Genomic DNA, 21,716 nt, shown 5'->3' on the forward strand with positions numbered 1-21,716 from the left:
GCACAAAATCAATAAAGAAACAAAAGCATTGAATGACACATTGGACCAGATGGACCTCATAGATATATACAGAACATTCCACCTTAAAACAACAGAATACTCATTCTTCTCGAGTGCACATGGAACATTCTCCAGAATAGACCATATGCTGGGTCACAAATCAGGGCTCAACCGATACCAAAAGATTGAGATTATTCCCTGCATATTCTCAGACCACAATGCTTTGAAACTGGAACTCAACCACAAAAAAACATTTGGAAGGAAATCAGACATTTGGAAGCTAAAGACCACCTTGCTTAAGAATGTTTGGATCAACCACGAAATCAAAGAAGAACTTAATAAATTCATGGAAACCAATGAGAATGAAGACACTTCAGTCCAAAACTTATGGGATACAGCAAAGGCGGTCCTAAGGGGGAAATACATAGCCATCCAAGCCTCCCTCAAAAAAAAACTGAAAAATCCAGAATACACCAGCTCTCTTTACACCTTAAAGAACAGGAAAATCAACAACAAATTACGCCAACCCCACAAACCAGAAGTGAAATAATCGAGTGTAGAGCAGAGATCAATGAGATAGAAACTAGAGATACAGTAGAACACATCAATAAAACTAGAAGCTGGTTTTTGAAAGAATCAATAAGATTGATAAACCATTGGCCAAACTAAGCCAAAAGAAAAGAAAAAGGACCCAAATTAATAAAATTATGAATGAAAAGGGAGAGATCACACCACTAACTAACTAACACCAAGGAAATAGAAACAATCATCAGAAATTATTATCAAGTTATTTGGCAATAAGTTAAGCAACCTAGACAAAATAAATGCATTCCTGGAAATCTATAAACTTCCAAAACTGAATCAGGAAGATATTAAAAACCTGAATAGACCAATATCTAGTAATGAGATTGAAGCAGTGATCAAAACCTCCCAAAAAGCAAGAGCCCAGGACCTTACAGATTCCCTGGAGAAATCTACCAAGCATTCAAAAAAGAAATAATACCTATTCTCCTGAAGCTCTTTCAAAAAATAGAAACAGAAGGAAAACTTTTGGACTCTTTTTATGAAGCCAGCATTACCTTGATCCCCAAACCAGGCAAAGACCCTTCCAAAAAGGAGAATTACAGACCTATATCCCTGATGAATATGATTGCTAAGATTCTCAACAAGATCCTAGCTAATAGAATCCAACAGTACTTTAAAAAGACTATCCACCTGACCAGGTGGGATTTATCCATGGGATGCAAGGGTGGTTCAACATTCACAATTCAATTAATGTGATAGAACAAATCAATGAGAGAAGAGAGAAGAATCATACGGTCCTCTCAAATGGTGCAGATAAAGATTTGACAAGATACACCATCTGTTCCTCATTAAAACTCTTCAAAGTATAGGGATAGAGGGAACATTCCTCAACTTCATAAAACCTATCTACGAAAAACCCACAGCAAATATCACCGTTGATGGGGAAAAGCTGACAGCTTTCCCTTTGAGATCAGGAACATGACAAGTATGCCCACTCTCACCACTCTTGTTCAACATAGTACTAGAAGTCCTAGCAACAGCAATCAGGCAACAAAAAGAAATAAAAGGTATTCAAACTGGCAATGAAGAAATCAAATTCTCTGTCTTCACAGATGACATGATACTTTATATGGAAAAACCAAAAGACTCCACCCCCAAACTACTAGAACTCATACAGCAATTCAGTAATATGGCAGGATACAAAATCAATGTACAGAAATCAGTTGCTTTCTTATACACTAACAATGAAAATACAGAAATGGAAATTAGAGAATCATTTCCTTTTACTATAGCACCAAGAACCATAAGATACCTGGGAATAAACCTAACCAAAGTGGTAAAGGATCTGTACTCGAGGAACTACAGAACACTCATGAAAGAATTGAAGAAGATACAAAAAGATGGAAGACCATCCCATGCTCATGGATTGGAAGAATAAACATTGTTAAAATGTCTATAGTGCCTAGAGCAATTTATACTTTAAATGTAATCCCAATCAAAATTCCGCCAGCATTTTTCAAAGAGCTGGAACAAAAAAATCTTAAAATTTGTATGGAACCAGAAGAGACCCCAAATTGCTTAGAAAATATTGAAAAAGAAAAATAAAACTGGGGGCATCACGTTGCCTGATTTCAAGCTTTACTACAAAGCTGAGCTCACCAAGACAGCATGGCACTGACATAGAAATAGACACATAGACCAGTGGAACAGAGTAGAGAGCCCAGGTATGGACCCTCAACTCTGTGGTCAAATAATCTTTGACAAAGCAGGAAAAAATATACAGTGGGAAAAGACAGTATTTTCAATAAATGGTGCTGTGAAAATTGGACAGCTATGTGTAGAAGAATGAAACTCAACCATTCTCTTACACCACACACAAAGATAAACTCAAAATGGATAAAATACCTAATGTGAGGCAGGACTCTATCAAAATCCTAGAGGAGGATGTAGGTAGTAACCTCTTCAACATCGGCCACAGCAATTTCTTTCAAGATATGTCTCCAAAGGCAAAGGAAACAAAAGTTAAAATGAACTTTTGGGACTTCATCAAGATCAAAACTTCTGCACAGCAAAGGAAACAGTCAACAAAACAAAGAGGCAACCCACGGAATGGGAGAAGATACTCAGAAATGACACTACAGACAAAGGGCTGATATCCAAGATCTAGTAAGAACTCCTCAACTCAACACATGCCAAACAGATACTCATGTCAAAACATAGGCAGAAGACATGAACAGACACTTCTCCAAACAAGACATACAAATGGCTAACAGACACATGAAAAAAATGTTCATCATCATTAGCCACCAGGGAGATTCAAATCAAAAGCACATTGAGATACCACCTTACACCAGTTAGAATGGCCAAAATTAACAAGACAATAAACAACATGTGTTGGAGAGGATGTGGAGTAAAGGGAACCCTCTTACACTGTTGGTGGGAATGCAAGGTGGTGCAGTCACTTTGGAAAACAGTGGAGATTCTCTATGAAATTAAAAATAGAGCTTCCCTATGACCCTGCAATTGCACTACTGGGTATTTACCCCAAAGATACTGATTTAGTGGAAAGAAGGGCCATCTGTATGCCAATGTTCATAGAAGCAATGGTCACAGTCGCCAAACTGTGGAAAGGATGCCCTTCAATGGATGAATGGATAAAGAAGATATCATCCATGTATACTACAGGGTATTATGCCTCCATCAAAAAGGATGAATACCCAACTTTTGTATCAACATGAATGGGACTGGAAGAGATTATGCTGAGTGAAATAAGTCAAGCAGAAAGAGTCAATTATCATATGGTTTCACTTACTTGTGGAGCATAAGGAATAACATGGAGGACATTGGGAGATGCAGAGGAGAAGTGAGTTAGGGAAATTGAAGGGGGAGACAAACCACGAGAGACTGTGGACTCTGAGAAACAAACTGAAGGTTTTGGAGAAGTAGGGTGTAGGATGTTGGGTGAGCCTGGTGGTGGGTATTCTGGAGGGCATGTATTGCACCCAGTATGCACTGAGTGTGGTGCATAAACAAGGAATTCTGGAACATGAAAATAAAGAAAATAAAATGAAAAAAAAAAAAAAAACTTAAGAAAAAAGAAAACTAGTGCAGTCAGAAATAGAGTTATATAGGTGAAAGGAAGGACATATTCAAAGGTTGAAATCAGGGGTGCCTGGGTGGCTCAGCTGGTTAAGTGACTCCCTTTGGCTCAGGTCATGATCCCAGGGTCCTGGGATGGAGTCCTTCATCAGGCTTCCTGTTATTGGGAAGCCTGCTTCTCTCTCCCTCTGCCTCTCCCCCTGCTTATAGTCTCTTTCTCTCTCTCACACTATCTTAAATAAATAAATAGATAAGTCTTTAAAAAAAAAAAAAGGTTGAAATCAGAAAGTAATCAAGTTGAGATGACCCAAAAGAGTAAGCATAATTTGAACCAGTTATATAACCAAAGAGATAACCAGAAAACCTTTTTTTTTTCATTAAAACACTATTATCTACATCTATAACACGATAGACAAGAACAGTTGTGTTATCAACATTTTCAAACTATTGTAGAAACAAATGACATGTATAAGATCCATTCTTAATTCTTGTTATTGGTGAAATTAAGGAAATTAAGGAAAACCCACTTGTTTATGAAAAATTTATTGTGGAATGATATATGTATATTATAGACTTTAGAATTTAAATTACCACTTCTTTATTAAAATGACACATTTGTTATTCTAAGCAGTATCTTAATTATTAAGATTCCCTTAGTGTGTCAAGTGGAAAAAAATCTAATCTGAAAGTGATACTGATTTCAAAAATAAAATAAGGGTGCCTGGGTGGCTCAGTCGGTTAAGCAACCAACTCTGGATTTCAGCTCAGGTCATGATCTCAGGGTCCTGGGATCACTCCTTGCATGGGGTTCTTTACTCATCAGGGAGTTTGCTTGAGATTCTCTCTTTCCCTCTCCCTCTGCTCCTCCCTTCTTGCATATGTGCTCTTTCTCTCTCTAATAAATAAATACATACAAATATACAAATAAATAGATAAATAAAATATTTTTGGTCTTAACAAGATGTTGTAGAACTATTCCTTCCTGTTCACCAAAATTAAGTACAACTTAAACCCAAGAAATAATGCAAGACACAACCAAGGAAAACACTAAGAGATGGTAAGAAGAAGGTGAACTGATTTGGGATAATAAGACCAGAACAAAAACAAACAAAAAAACAACACCCAGACATCTGTGTTCTCCCACCAGAGAGAAGGTGACCTAGACCCATCATTTGGCAACCAATTCCCTAGCAGCAGATGCTTCAAGTAGGTACATTCTAACTCTGAATCCAACAAGACTCCTGCCAAAAGCCTCAGTTGAAGACTATACTACCAGAAAAGCAGATCCTTCTTGCTAACAATAAGCAGCTGGAAGAAGCTATCTCTTTTCCTACAAGGCTGTAGACACTTCTCCACCCAGAGACCCAGGTGAAGTAGGAGGACTATGAGCCACAACAAATGGCCATGCTCCGTATATTTGTCTGTCTCCCATAATCAGTAGTTAATCTCAAAAAACAAACAAACAAACAAATAAACAAACAAAAAACCCTCCTGAAAACAAATAAAACAAAACAAACAAAAAACCAATCACCAGATGGTATTTGTCTTTCTCTATCTGACTTATTTCAGTTAACATAATACTTTTTAGGGCTATCCATGTATAAAGCATAAGAACCATTGCTTTCTAAATGACTCACTATAATGAAATTTTTAAAAAGCTGTTGGCCAGACATTTTGATGTAGACCTAAACATATATACATATGCCTAAAGAAAATGCCAAGAAAAAGACCTATAGATAGATAGATAGATAGATAGATAGATAGAATATTACTCAGCCATTCAAACAAACAAACAAAATGTAATCTTGCCATTTGCAACAGATAAGTAGTTTGAGATAGAGTTGGGAGAGTCAGTTTTGAATTCTCAGAAAAGGGTGATGGGGAGAGATGATACAACCCAGGAGAAATTCAGCCCTGTTATTTTCTGCTGAATATTAATTCTTCCACCACTGGTCTTTCCAGGATCTCATGACATGGTTTTCTGAAGACAAGATCCCTTGTTGCAATTTTAACTTATTTCTTCCTGGTTATTTTTCAATAGTTTTTCTGGAGGTTGGGGCATGCTATGGAGGCCAGCAACAACAACTATGAAATGATGCGCACACGTGCACACACACACAACAAAGGAAAGGGTGAAAGAAAAGGAAAAAAGAAAGGAAAAGAAAAATCATCATGGGTGAAATTATGATATAAGAAGAAATATATATTTAGTCCTTTTTCCTTGGCTCTTGGGAAGAGCTCCAAATTCCCTAATTTTTGTAATTTCTCCAGGCTGCAAAGTTGGTAGGTACATCTTTTCCTCTAATAGTTTATTTCTGATCCCAGTTTCTGACACAGAGCTCCTAAATCCCTTGGAATTTTCTGGGTAATAGGAACATTTCCTGGGTAATAGAAACATATTTTTGTATAAAGAAACAACTCTTGGTGGGCTCCACATAACTTAAGGATGGGGGCTGGTCAACAGAAAAATCAAGTCATTATTAGAAGCTTAGAACTTTTAGTTCTAGCTCCCATTCTCCAATGAAGAGAGAGGGCTTAGAGATTGAGTTAATAATTGATACTGCCTGCATGATGAACCCTCCATTAAAATCCCTAATGTGCAGAGAGTTCAGAGAGCTCTTCATCAATGTAGAGCACCCAGAGGAGCATGGATGCTCCGGCCCCATTCTCAATACCTTGTCCTATGAACATTTTCCTTTTGGCTGTTCCTGACTTGTTTCTTTTTATAATAACTGACAATTTAGTAAGTAAACTCTGAGTTGTGTGAGTTTTCTAACAAATTACTAAGTCCAAGAAGAGGGTTGTGGGAACTTCTGATTTATATCCAGTCTGCCAGAAAATATAAGTAACCACCTGGGACTTGCAATTGTGTCTGAAATGGGAGGGGGAGGAGGCAGTCTTGAGGGACTGAACCCTTAACTTGTGGGATCTGATGTTAACTCCAGATAGATAATTTGAGAACTGACTTAAATTATAGGACGTCTAGTTGATATGCACAGAGAATTGGAGAACTGCTTGGTGTCAGAAAATCACTCTATAATCTATGGTCAGAATGGCCAGAAGTATGGAGAATAATGTAAAGGAAAGAGAAGTTTTTCTTTCACTAGACCATGAGAGTCTCTTTGTCTCCAGAAACATAAGCCCCTTCTTCCTCAGTGAGAAACTCTAGTAGTTGTAAGTAAAAATACTTTCTACTTTGTCAAGTGGCACAGAAGGAACCAAGTAAGGACCCACTGGCATCAGATAATCAAAGCAAATCAAAATAACACTTTGAAAGTTCTCAAAATTAAACCTGAAAACCAAAATCACAAAAAGCTAGGCCAGTACCTCTTGCTAACATAAACTGCGAGTTGCTGTTAAAATATTTAAATAGGACACGGAGTTGCCCAATATGTTAGATGAGTATCTAAAATAGAACTGAAGTCACCTGCCTCACAGAGAAACAAACACACAACTCCAATGAGAAAAAAACAATCAACAGATGCTTACTCTGAGATGAATCAGATATTGTAATAAACTGACAAGAATTTTGCAAAAGCCATCATAATTTTTTCTAAAATATGCTACAAATTCCATTGAGATGCAATGAAAGGAAAATAAAAGTGGCTATAAAAATTAACCAAATTCAAATTAAAGAACTCAAAAAATACATTAAATAATTTTTAATAGATAAACCAAATAGTAGAGTGGAGATGACAAGAGAATAGATTAAGTAAAAATTGAGCACAGATTATTAGAATTTATCCCATAGAAACAACAGAGACTGATAAAATATGAAAAGCCTTAGGGACCAGTGAATAAAAACAAAATTTACAAAAGTTGTATTATCTTACTTCCAGAAGGAAAAAAAGAGAATGGAATTGAAAGAGTATTCAAAGAGGTAATGGACAAAATCAATTTGGCAAAAGACCCAAATCTACAGATTTATATCACTGACCAAAACCAAAAGAAAAGATAAACGTCAGGATATCTCCACCGAGATACAGCAAAATTATACTTCTGGATTTTAGTAAACTGTGAAAATTCTGAAGTATTGGAGAGAAACAAAGCATTCTTTATAAAGAAGCACATTTGAATAGCAGCTGATTTCTCATTTTTGAAATCATGAAAGTCAGACAGAACCGGCATAATTTTCAAGTTCTGAAAGAAAAGAAGTGTCAGCTGTGAGATCTATAAATAGTGAAACAATCTTTCAGGAATAAAGGAGAAATAAAGACATTCTTGAACAAAAGAAAAGTAAAAGGACTTGTGACTAGGCTAAAGGAAGATATTGAAACAAAATGATAAAGGTAGTAAGTGTTGAAGTGTTAAGAAAGAAGAATGGACAACAAATAAAAGCCTATATACAGTGCATAAAATATAGTATCTTTCCCCTTACTATTTCTATAAATCATATTTATAAATAAATAATAGTCCTATAGCCATTTAAAAAAATTGAATATCAAATTAAGCTCCCAAAAAGGGCGCCTGGGTGGCTCAGTGGGTTAAGCCTCTGCCTTCAGCTCAGGTCATGATCCCAGGGTCCTGGGATTGAGCCCCGCATTGGGCTCTCTGCTCAGCGGGGAGCCTGCTTCCCCCTCTCTCTCTACCTGCCTCTCTGCCTACTTGTGATCTCTGTCTGTCAAATAAATAAATAAAATCTTAAAAAAAAAAAAAAAAAGAAGCTCCCAAAAAAAGATATCTCCAAGCATAGGTTATTTTGCTGGACAACTCTAATAAACTTTTAAGGAGATTTAACATTAGTTTTACATAACTCTTCCAGAAACCAAACAAAAGCAGTAAAATAAAAATCATGCAAGCAAGCAGACACATAACTAAAGAAGAAGGGAGACTACATACTAATATCTCTTTTAAACATACATGCAAAAATCCCCAACATAATATTAATAAACTGAATGTAACACTATTTCAGAAAGAACTATTTATCATTGATTTTATTTTCAGGATTAGCAAACCAATTAATGTAATCTGCCTTATTAACTGACCAAGGAAGAAGAAATATATAATTATATCAATTCACACAGAAAGTGTCTGGGTTAATAGGTCAAAGATTGAGGCATTCTCCTATTTACTGCCCACATCATTACTGAGTATTCACTGAAAATTTCTATCATCAAATTAGTATGTCTCAAAAATTAATTTATCAGTGATATCCTTTAAGAGGTACATAAAATTTTGTGAAGTACTAATTTTGACAAATTATTTTTATTGTTTATTATAAACAGAGGTATTCACTTTTTATGGTCATGTATAACTTTATGACCCCAAAACATTTCTAACTTTAAAAAGATAAATATTTACAACATGATTTACCATGACAGATTTCTTTTGCATACTGAATGGAATCAATGCTCATAATACAAATATAGATTGAGCAGCAGCATTTGTCTTTTGAGTTAATCATCATTACTACCCTGCATAATCTATGATAATTTCATACTTTCAATACGCTAAGTTTGAACTAATGTAGAATTTTTTATTATGGAAAAAAACAAGACCAAATTTTGCATTCACCACTTACAAATCTGAATTATCATTAGCTCAAGACAAAGTAGTGCATTATTATGCATATGATGTTATCTCTAGAAGCTAAAAAATCTTATTATCTGAAAATGAACTTTTTAAATTACAATTGAAATTGAAAAATATTTTCTTTATAAATGATTTAAAAACCAAAGGAAGCTTTTAGTAATTTATTAGTCACTGTAGTATCTGGCACATTAATGTTAGCCAAACACTGACAGATGGCTGATGACAGATGACAGGTAACTTCTGATTTCAATTCCAACATGTTAGAAGCTAGAAGTGATCACTCCCATCCTAACAATAAGTACAAGTCTGAACAAACTGAGAATCACATTATTTGGTTGGGACTTTCAAAGAACTAGGCAAGGATGGCAAGCAGTCACCCCAAAATCTAGAAGGACTGGTGAATCCAAAATCTGCATTCATGAAACAAGCTCCTGGAGTCATATACTGGCAAAAACATTTTAGTGGTCATTTTGTTGAGTATAGGAGCTAAGTGTAAACTGGAGAGCAAAGAAGAAACAATGGGGAGCTACAATTTAAAGTGGGTCTTCACACATTTATGAATTTTACCTTCAGGAATCCCACTGGGTTCCCACAGTGAAGAACCAGGAAAGATACCCTAGTACCTTTCTGGTGTACAGAAGGGAAAGTGATATTTTAGATGGTCTTCTATTTAAAAACAAAACCAGCAAAAAAAATATATTGTAAACTCTCTATTTAGATACAACTTGATATTTCTCTCTCCATGTATATACATATGTAATTGACAGGCTAAGAGAGGAAGAGAAAGTTGAGTGTCATTAAAAGCTCAGTTAAAACCAGATTAGAAAAATTTTAAAGAAGAGGAGTGAGGGAAGAAATAAAGAACAAGTGCAACACACAGAAAGCCATTGTAAACATGGCAGATAGTAATTCATGTATATAAAAAAATCACTGTAAATATGAATGCTTCAATACATAAAATAAGAGACTGAGATTGTTAGAGTCTATTTAAAAATATATATATATATGTTATATAAAAGAAATCCAGTTTAAATATGAAGACACAGATAAGGTAAAAGTAAAGGTATGGGGAAAGATACAATATGATGACATTAATTAAAGAAACCTAGAGTGACAAATTAATTTCAGACAAAGCAGACTTCAGAACAGGGAAAATTATTGGGAATAAAGAAAAGCAATACTTAAAGGGTTCTGTTCTCCAAGAAGACTTAATCTTTAGCAAATCAAATTAACTGATACTGAACTAAACTTGTATTCCTGAAATTAACACCATTTGGTGGTAATATATTACTCTTTTATATGTTGGTGGATTTGATTTGTTAATAGTTGCATCTTCTCATGATAAAAAATAATATTTCTTGTCATAAGCATTGTATTTGATATCCTTTAAAAATTTTGCTTAGGTATACAAAAAAGAAAAATAACAGGATTTCACTATGAAAAGAATATGTGGTGAAAAACACAGTTTACCAAAATTCTACATAAGGATTAAGATGTGGAATAGCATATTTACTTTTGTTTTTTTAAGAATTTTTATTTATACTTGTTTTATTTTTAATATCAACATTATCATCTCTGTTCTGGTAGGATAAGTCATAGAAGAAGTATCCTTAAATTCTGGATAGTAAGAAGGAATAATTGTAGCATAGCATAAGGTATAGAGATGTTGAATCACTATACTATACACCTAAAACTAATGCAACACTGTGTGTCACTTATAATCAAATTTTAGAAAATAAAAAGATACAGTACTAATTAAATTATCTTTTTCACTTGATGTGATATTAGTAAAAATGCAAAGCTTGTAAGACATTCCAATAAAAGCCTTAGTAGTAATATCATTATTTTCGATAAATACTTTCTTATTTTTTAAAGGTAAATTTTTTAAAGATTTTATTTATTTACTTGACAGACAGAGATCACAAGTAGGCAGAGAGGCAGGCAGAGAGAGAGGAAAGGAAGCAGGCTCCCCACTGAGCAGAGAGCCCCATGCAGGGGGCTCTATGTGGGGCTCGATCCCAGGACCCTGGGAACATGACCTGAGCTGAAGGCAGAGGCTTCAACCCATTGAGCCACCCAGGCGCCCCTTTAAAGGTAAATATTTTAAACAATATTAGTAGTGGTATGCCAGTAACATTTGGGGGGTAGTAATTGATGTAATTGTAAGGTAATTAGTTGTAATTGTAATTGTAACTGTAAGAAGCTGTCAACCAAAGAAGATCATGAAAAGTACTTGTGAAACTTTGAAACATATAATGAAAGTCCTTCTAAGGATACATTTTCCACACACTTTACCTGTTCTACTGACTTGTGCACATGCACATGCTCAAACAATATTTATTGAATTATTTTAAGAATGCAAGAAATAGAAGAATTCTTGGCTAGCTTAGATTGGAGTTCATATGATATCACAAACACAAAGTGTTTTGCAAATTTTCTGATATTTTAAGATCTCTTAATAACAGAGCCATTCTATTTGGCTTGAAACTTAAATTCTTCTAATAAGGAAAATTTTTTCTTCTCTTCTCTTCTCACTGCTGTGTTTTTCCTTTTATCTATTCTTACTCATTGTGACCAAAGATGTATTCAAAGCCAATGTTATTTTCTGTGAATTTATGATATCCATTTTTGATAGAGAAGAAACATGAGAACAAAAATGGAACTTCAGGCAGAAAAAAACAAGTGTCCATAGAAGGAGAGAAGGTCCTTAAAATGGTGATTGAATATGTTGAAATAAAACATAGACTGGTGTAGAGTTTTACTCAGAGCTGACTGTGCATATGAACTATCTACTTTAAAATACTTGCTACATCGCTTCTTTCTGGGTTTTAGAGAAAGCAGGGTATGTGTAGTTGCAAGATAAGATGATGATACAACCAAATACACTGTTTAGGTTAAAAATCTCAGTAAATTTACCAAGCATTACATACGCTTGGTCATAGAGATTCTGAACTGCTATTAAAAGATTCCTGTAAACCTAATTGGAAACTGCTAGTAAAATTAACGCTAATTTTTTGAGTTCGTTCGTTTTCTATTAAATCCTACAATATTTAAAGCCTTTCAAAATGGAAAGCATGGCAAATGATATTTAAATGATTATGCAGACTACAGAGAAAGAAAAATCTCCAATTATTTTTATTATTTTATTAAGAGGAACAGAAACATATCAACTGTTAAATAGCAGCGATATATATATATATTTCATTTCATTTCAAGTTTTAAAATTTAGCATTCCATACAGATTTTACTGAGAGACATAAATGTTAATAACACATTACTGACTAATTTTATAAATAATTAATATTATTGTGCAATTATTTTATTTTTTAAGAAAGATTATATTTATTTATTTGACAAACAGAAAGAGAGAGAGCACAGCAGGGGGAGTAGGAGAGGGAGAAACAGGGTCCCCACTGATCAGGGAGCCAGATGTGGGGCTAGATCCTAGGAACCGGGGATCATGACCTGAGCCAAAGGCAGACACTTAACTGACTGAGACACCCAGGCACCTTATCTATGCAATTATTTTAATCAACATATTGGTTCCTAGAGATATATATAATACCCACTTAAAGCATTATAAAATGCAATGGACATCTGAATTTCAATGTCTCTTTTGTAAAAATTAAGTAGTAAAATAATCTTGTAGTTGAACATTGTATTTAGTAATCTTTTAAACCATTTGCTTTCTTATGTTAAATTTTATTTTTATATTATTGTGATTTTATAATGGCTTTGAATTAAATCATATATAAAACAAAGCTGAGGGGTGCCTGGGAGGCTCAGTAGGTTATACATTTGCCTTCGGCTCAGGTCATGATCTCGGTGTCCTAGGATGGAGCCTCACATTGGGCTCCCTGCTCTCTCTCTCTCTCTCTGCTTCTCTCTCTGTTCTGCTTCTCTCTCTCTGTCTGCTTCTCTCTCTCTCTGTCCCTCCCACTGCTTGTCTCTCTTGCACTCTGTAAAATAAGTAAATAAAATATTAAAAAGATAAAAATACTTCTGTTGCATAGAAATATTAATTATACATAATTATATAAAAAAGAAAGAAAGAAACAAAGCTGATAAACTAAGAAGTGGTCTATACAATGAAGCGACACTGAATTATTCTATAAAGAAAAAGACGTAGTATCTTCACACTTTTTTTTTTTTTTTTAAGATTTTATTTATTTGTCAGAGAGAGAGAGAGAGCGAGCAAGCACAGGCAGACAGAATGGCAGGCAGAGGCAGAGGGAGAAGCAGGCTCCCCGCCGAGCAAGGAGCCCGATGCGGGACTCGATCCCAGGACACTGGGATCATGACCTGAGCCGAAGGCAGCTGCTTAACCAACTGAGCCACCCAGGCGTCCTCGCTTCACACTTATTTTCTTAGTACTCTGAATGTAGAGTGTCTGGATTTAAGTCTCTTGATGTTTGTGCATTCTGCAGGGAAAATGTAGAGCTCTACATGTTGTTCTGCTGGCTTACCATTGTGGTGTTGCTCCCTACAGTCTTATAGATTTTATTGCAACTTATAAAGCTAGAATATACACAAGAAAACCTCCTACAGTGTAGATTCAGTATTTTCAGTTTCATATGATATTGCTCTATAATACTACTTGGTTTCTAATATTACTTGCTTCCCATACTATTCTCTATGTAGGTTTTTTACTGTAAAAAGACATTATAAACATTAGACATTATAATATAATAAAGGGAGTTTGTAAGAAAACAACACTTTAGTAGTTTTTTGTTTTTTGTTTTTTTGCTCATTAATCTATTGTGGTATGAGAATCAAGTTTGATTGGTATGTCATATGAGAATCAAGGAAAGAAATGTAAAGAGAGTTGAGAGTTGACTTAATAGTTTTCATTCACTCTGTTTAAGAAACTCAAAATTAGACTCCTCCCCGAAACTAGAAAAGATTGTGCATTAGTTTTCTTTTTCAAAATGCAGCTTTATAATTTAAAAAGTTTTCCAAATTTTCTTCATAAATACACATGAATTCTCTCAGAAACATACTGATAACAGGAGATGTTTTTACAAATTAAGAGGATATTAAATAATATATGAAATACGAAACATGATAAATAACATCTTCTAAAAAATATAATTCTCATTGAATAAATACATAATATTAAAGTATAATTTAAGAATGAATCAGAGACATCTTGTAGTAAGTTGATCTGGGTTTAGTCCCACTTAAAACAACTTAAAAGCTCTAAATATATATAGATATATATATGAAAGAATAGTTTTCAGGCTTTTGACATCAGGAAGCACAAGACAGTGATATCTCCATGAGAGGCCACAAAATGTGAGCCCTAAAATTGCCGCATTCACTCACCTGAGTTTCCAGGGAAGGGAAACCCAGATGGAGCCCTGTGATCATCCTAAATTAAACATATGGAACTGGGAGTCTGAGAAAGTCAAGGAAGATGGAACTTGCAAAAGTGCCAGAGAAGAGAGAGATTTATAGGGAGAGGGTACTCTGCTTTGATGCTCTGCACAAGGTCCCCTTCAAATCTCCAGCTGAGTGATGACCACTGCAGTCAAGAGAGAACTACCCAAAGCTAGGAAAAGAACCACACACAAGAAAGGCAGAAAAGACAATCTCCAGAGCACACTTAGGGAAGGGTATAGATCATATTCCCAGGATCCAAAGTGGAAAACTTCATGATTTACTGGGCATCTAGTACAATAATCAAAAGGTTATTGGCTCAGAAGTGAAGTCAAATTAACTCTTAACTAAAAGATGCTACAGTGCCACACATGGAGTTTAAAGCAAGCTTTAAAAGGATCAATCTGTTTCTAATTAGCTGAACCGCTGCACAAAAAAGCTTTATAATATTTACAGGGTGGTAAGAATATCCAGCACTAAACACGGTAAACTTCACAATCTCTGCCATCTGATAAAATTACCAGACATGAAAAGAAGCAGCAAAACAATGAAGAGGAAAAATCAATCAATTGAAACTGATCCAAAATGGAAGAAATAATAGGATTAGTAGACAGGGGCTTAACCAAAGCTATTAAATCTGCATTCTGTATATTAAAGAAGATAGAGAAAATAACATGAAAAGTGGAGACATTGAAAATACAAATTTCTAGAGGTAACACTATATGAAATGAAAATTTACTGGATAGGAGTCATATTAACTTCGACACTTCAGAAAGTAATATCAGCAAGCTTGAAAATATATCTAAAAAAAGTATTTAAAATAACAAAGGGAGAAAAAAGAGTAGGCAAAAATAACAGAGAATCAACAATGCAAAAAATGTTAAAAAGATTCCTTCATTTAGAGGCACAATGATACCAAATGTAACCTAGAGCTAAGCAAAGAAATAAAGAGCACAGAAAATATAAATATGTGGGCAAACACAATATTGTTCTTACTTTAAAAATATAATTTAACTCTAAACGTTTATAGAAAAAAAAATCATTATCCCTTGTGGAGTATAACATATGTGAGAGTAAGATGAATGAGAGTAATTGCCTAAACACTCAGAAGGGGGAAACTGAAGTACATCATTGTAAATTTCTTATCTAAACATAAATGGTACAACAAGTGTGCCTGAGTGGCTCAGTCAGTTAAGCATCTGCCTTCTGCTCTGGTCATGATTCCAGGATCCCAGGATCAAGCCTCCCATTGGGCCCCTTGCTCAGTGAGGAGCCTGCTTCTCCCTCTCCCTCTGCTTGTGCTTTCTCTTGCTGTTTTTCCCATGCTCTGTCAAGTAAATAAATAAAATCTTTTTTTTTTAAAAAAGAAAGAAAAGGTACATTAATAAGTTAATAATTAATTACATAATTTGACATACAAAGTAACACCAAACCAAAATAGAGGGTAGTAGTATTTGATGAGCCAGTAAGAATATTAAGTGAAATCATAAAAGTTCTTGATTCCAAAGAAGGCCAAAAAAAAAAAAAAAAAGAAAAAGGAAAAGAAAAGGAAAATGACATGTAAACATTGTCAATTTGGATTTAAAAACAAGTAACTGATATTTTGCACAAAACAAAGCATTGTAAACTGTCTATATGTAACCACATTACATATAAGTACTTAAGTAGATTAAATGAAAACTGGTAGAAAAATGTATAATAAGAAGGAGCCTGGGTAGCTCAGTTGGTTAGGCATATGACTCTTAATTTCAGCTAAAGTCATCATCTCAGGGTCATGAGATTGAGGCCCACGTTGGGCTCCACACTGAATGGAGAGTCTGCTTGAGATTCTCTCCTTCTCCCTCTGTCGCTCCCTGTGCTCACTCTCTCTCTCCCTCTCTAAAATAAATAAATAAATCTAAAAGAAAAATAATATATATACACACATATATGTGTGTGTAAATATATACAACAACTAACAGCAATTAAAAGAATGTTGTAGTGACTAATATAACACAAAGTAGATATTGCAGAAAAGAAAATCACCCGAGATAATTAAGGTCATTTTGTTAATAAAGCTGTCATTTTAAGACAACATGACAACATGTATATGTTTATATATAATTTGAGAATTATATATAAATCTAATTTAAGGATTTACCTAATATACCTAACTTAAGGTTCAAAATAAGTGAAGCAGAAAAAAAAACTAATATAACTGTAAGGAGAAATAGTCAAATCCAAAATTAGAGTTGACAAATTGAATACTCTAAATAATTGATAGATCAAGTGGACAGAAATTCAATAAGCATATAAAAGACTGAACAATGTTATGAACCAATTTGGCCTAACTGACGTTGAGAGAACACTACATGCTATGATGGAAGATTTCACATTTTTTTCAATTAAATATGAGACACATATTAAGCTATGGCAAAAGATGAAGTCTTAAGCTATAGGCTTCGGTCTTCATAATAAGTGACTAGGAAAGAATAACATGTTAAAATGAAAGGAAGCAGAGGAAAGGATATAGTACTGATAAGAATAGAAATCTATTATAGAGAGATGTGACCAATAGAGGAAAATCAAAGTTCAATCCTTTGAGCAGATCAATAAAACTGTTAAACCTGTAGCTAGGTTGATCAGGACTGAAGAAAGTGCAACAATTATGAATACTAGCAATCAGAAAAGTGACATCATTGGCTTCCACAGATATGAAATAGACATTAAGGGATTATTATGAGAAACTTTATGTTAATATGTAACATCTTACGCGAAATGACCAAAATCCCTGAGAAACACAAGTGACCCAAAGTCATTCAAGAAAATATAGGTAATCTGAATAAACTTGTAACTATTAAATAAATTGAACACACAGTTTAATACCTTCTCACAATGAAAACTACAGACTCTAATGAATGCCTTCTCAGGTGAATTTTACCAATCACTTAAGAAAGCAGTAAGATACTTCCCAACTCATTAACTGCATCCATCATTACCTTTAAAACAAACCTATATAGTAGTATTAGAAAAAAAAATTCAGATCATATCCTTTACGAACATTATAATTCTTAAGATACAGCAGCAAGTTTAACTAAAAAAATAAAGAACTGCCACTATTTACAGTTGAAATGGTATTACCAAATCACTAAAGACTCCATCAAAAACTGTTAAAACTGAAGAAAGAAATATATTGTAACAGATACTATGTTGATAGAAAACTCATGTTGTTGATATATAAATTCTATGTAAATTATCTAGAGAATCAAATGAGTTTTAGTTAAATTCCAGCAAATTCCTTTGTGGAATATGACAAACTAATTCCATACTTTATATAAACATGTAAAGGACTTAGACTGCAAACAGAATGAATGGGAGAAAAAAAATTAGAATGTGTAAATACTCGACATCAAGAGTTTTTAGAGATCTGCAGCAATCAAAACAACACTGTATGGATCTAAGTTAAATTGACACATCAATGATATAGAATAAAAAGAGTGCAAATATAAAGCCATTTATTAATTTTCAACATTAGCACCAGGGCAATTCAATCAGCAATAAATAACATCTTTAAATAAGAGATAATAATATGCAAAAAACTGACCTCAACTCTTAACTCACATATTCATCATAAAATTAAAATAAGAGCTAAAAGATTTTAGGGGTGCCTGGTTTGCTCAGTTGGTTAAGAATCTAACTCTTCATTTTGGCTCAGGTTATGATCTCAGGGTCCCAGGACTAAGTTCTGTATCAGGTTCACGCTGGTTATAGAGGCTGCCTGCCTAACATGCTCTCTCTCCCTTTTACACTTCCCCTCTCCCACCTTCTCTTGGGGACATGCACTCTTTCTCTCTCTCTGTCTCAAAAAAAAAAAAAAAAAAACAAAACAAAACAAAAAAAACACCCAGCTAAATATGTTAAGAAAATATAAGATAATCACAGTGAACTGACCTTCAACAAATTTTCTGGAAATAAGACACAAAAATTCAAAAATAAAATAAAAATAAATTGGACTTCATAAATATTAAAAATGTTGCTCTTCAAAAAGTACTGGTAGGAAAATTAAGCACAAGTCACAGACTGGGACAGAATATACACACAATGCATAAATTATGTTGAAACAAAGGGCTTTTACCCAGATTACAGAATTCCCATGATTTAATGTAAGTTAGTAAGAAGGAAAACAACCACCCCCAGAAAAAAAGGAAAAAGATTTGAACATACACATCAGAAAAAGATATAAAGGTAACCAAAAAGCACAGAAAAGATGCTCAATATCATTTGTCATTAGTGAAATGCTCATTAAAACAACAATGAAGTACCGGAATACACTTAATAGAATGTCAAAAATTAAAATATGTAGACCACTTGAAGTGCCGTCAATGATGTGGATATATGGAATCTATACACACAGCTGTGGGATGGTATGATGGCATATAATTTTACAAAACAGCCTATTTATGCTAATATTTTAAACACATAACTACAAGTTGACCCAGCATTCTACTCCTGGTAGATAATACCAAAGAAAAATACAAGCATATTTCTGTTTAAAGATTTGCACATGAACAATCTTTTTTTTTTTTTTTAAGATTTTATTTATTTATTTGACAGAGAGAGAGAGATCACAAGTAGGCAGAGAGGCAGGCGGGGGGTTGGGGAGGAAGCAGAGATTCCCGATGCAGAGCTCTGTTCCAGGACCCTGAGATCATAACCTGAGCTGAAGGCAGGGGCTTAACCCACTGAACCACCCAGGCGCCCCATTACACATGAACACTCTTAATGAGTTTATTTGTAGAAGCCCCAAAATGAAAAAAAAAAAAAAATGATTGGGACATTAATGGATAATCAAATTGTGAATAAGTAGTATAGAGAAACTACTGATCAACACTATGTATGGATGAATATCACTTAGGCTAAGTGAAAGAAATCAAACAAAATGAATACATAGATTTGATTTCATTTATATATATTTCTTACAAATGCATAAGAATGTAAAATGATTTTACATAGACTGCTGCCTGGGCAGATGGATAACAAGCAGGATGAAAGAATGACAAAGGAATATGAAGGCCATGATGGATAGATAGGATCATTAACCTTGATTTTTGCAGTAGTTCCATATGTGTGTACATATACTAAGGTTTATCAATTTTTACATTTTAAATATGTGAAATATCTTCTTTTGACCACTATGCCCCCAGTTAAGCTGGAAACAAAAAGAATGAAAAAAATAGAAAATACAGCGCGCCTGGGTGGCTCAGTCAGTTAAGTGTCTGCCTTCGACTGAGGTCATGACCTCAGGGTTCTGGGATCGACCCCACAGCCAGATTCTTGCTCAGCAGGAAGTCTGCTGCTGCTTCTCCCTCTGTCCCTCCACCTCTTGCTTTTGTTCCCTCTCTCAAGTAAATTTAAAAAAAAAATTAAAAATAGAAAAAGTGGTTTTGAAGACAGTCTATATAGATATTTTGCTTTAAAATAACATATACTATTTTCTACAATTAGAATATCACTAGACAAATAAACATTTCATACAGAATAACTACCTTTAATTGGTTTGTGTAAGAGTGAATTTCTTATTTGCTTAGGTATAATAAAATAATAATTGCATTGAAAATAACAGTGGTGGGAAAACCTTAGTCAGTTCAGCATGTGACTCTTGATCTTGGGGTCCTGAGTTAAGGCCCATGTTGGGCATATACCTACCTTGATTAAAAAGAAAGAAAGAAAATCTATTTTATATAGATTTTATATAGATTCTTTATATTCTTTCTATATATATAATAGATTATATATAGATTAAGTATAGATTATATATATTATTATTATATTATATATATATTATAATATATATATATATATTCCTTGACTCTTACATTTCCTCAGTTATGGTACTATATATATGGTATATATATGGTATTATATATATATGGTATTATATACATATATATATATATATATATATAATATCTCCAAAGCTTTTCTATTAACACCTTAAAAAGAAAAACAACACCTTTTTGCAAGTGATTTAATTTTCTGAAAACAATTCTATGAAGTTTCAAGCCCCAAGTATAATCTAAGTGGTTAAAAGATGCCATTGTTAAATGTCTAATGTTTTGGAAAAAGTCAAATATATTTGGTCAAAAGTGAAATCCACATCTAATCTAGTTTAATTTAATTGCTAATATTTTTTTCAGCATCTAGAGTCAAAATGATGAACCAAGAGCCATTTCAGTCTCATAATCAGCTTATTGATGTATTGATAGAATGATTACCTTGTCCAAACAGTAGCTAATCTAAAGTGGCATTTTTCAAAATAATATAAAGTTTAATGAAATTAAATTGTGTTCTCAATGTTCTGATTACAAAATTCTGTTTTTCATTTTATGTCATGGATTATTATTTTTCATTGTTGGGTAATATATCACTGTGTTAGCCTACTGGCAAGTGCATTAAGAATCTTCAATTATATGGAAGGGTTAATTAGATTGCGTAAACTGATACACTTCCAGCAGTCATAAATGGGGATTAATTTAAGGTAACTTAAAAAGGCTAAAGCAGTAACTTCTGGGTTGTTTTCACATGCTCTGAAGACTTTACAGTAAGGATGCTTCAGAAATATGATTTATGACCTTATTATACCAAGATGGGTATAAGGCTCAAGATTTCCATATAGGAAATTAAATTCAAGGTTGAAATATATTTCCCCATATGTTTTATGTGAACAACTAGGTGTGCTATTTACCAGAAAACAGAAAGCAACAAAAATAAGTTTAACTTACACTATACTTAATGGCCCTCCCAGGATTGGAATGCTTAAGCAATAATATCCCGCCTTTGCCAAGGGACTCTTTTCTTTCCTCATGTGTGTCATAAAAAAATGGACTTTTTAACACATGTAATCCTTCTTAATATGTACAGTGAAAAAAAGCACCCTGGGGAAAATGTGTAAGACTGTAAGAACCACCTTTTTCTCTAATCAAGAAAATATTGCTTGATAGTGTATAAAGAACACAAAATATGAAAAGAAATGAAATCTTAGCATAGTAATTATTAGATGAGTGAAATGTTTAATCATGTTTTTAATAATCTTTACAGAGTATTTTATTTGTCCTATAATAATTTTAATTCTTAAATAAAATTTTAAAATAAATAAATCTTAGATACAGTAGCTATTTGAAATATCTTTAAGTTGTATGGCT

The sequence above is a fragment of the Lontra canadensis genome, unplaced genomic scaffold (assembly GCF_010015895.1).
Source record: "Lontra canadensis isolate GAN:19392208 unplaced genomic scaffold, GSC_riverotter_1.0 scaffold46, whole genome shotgun sequence".
In the NCBI taxonomy this organism is placed as follows: domain Eukaryota; kingdom Metazoa; phylum Chordata; class Mammalia; order Carnivora; family Mustelidae; genus Lontra; species Lontra canadensis.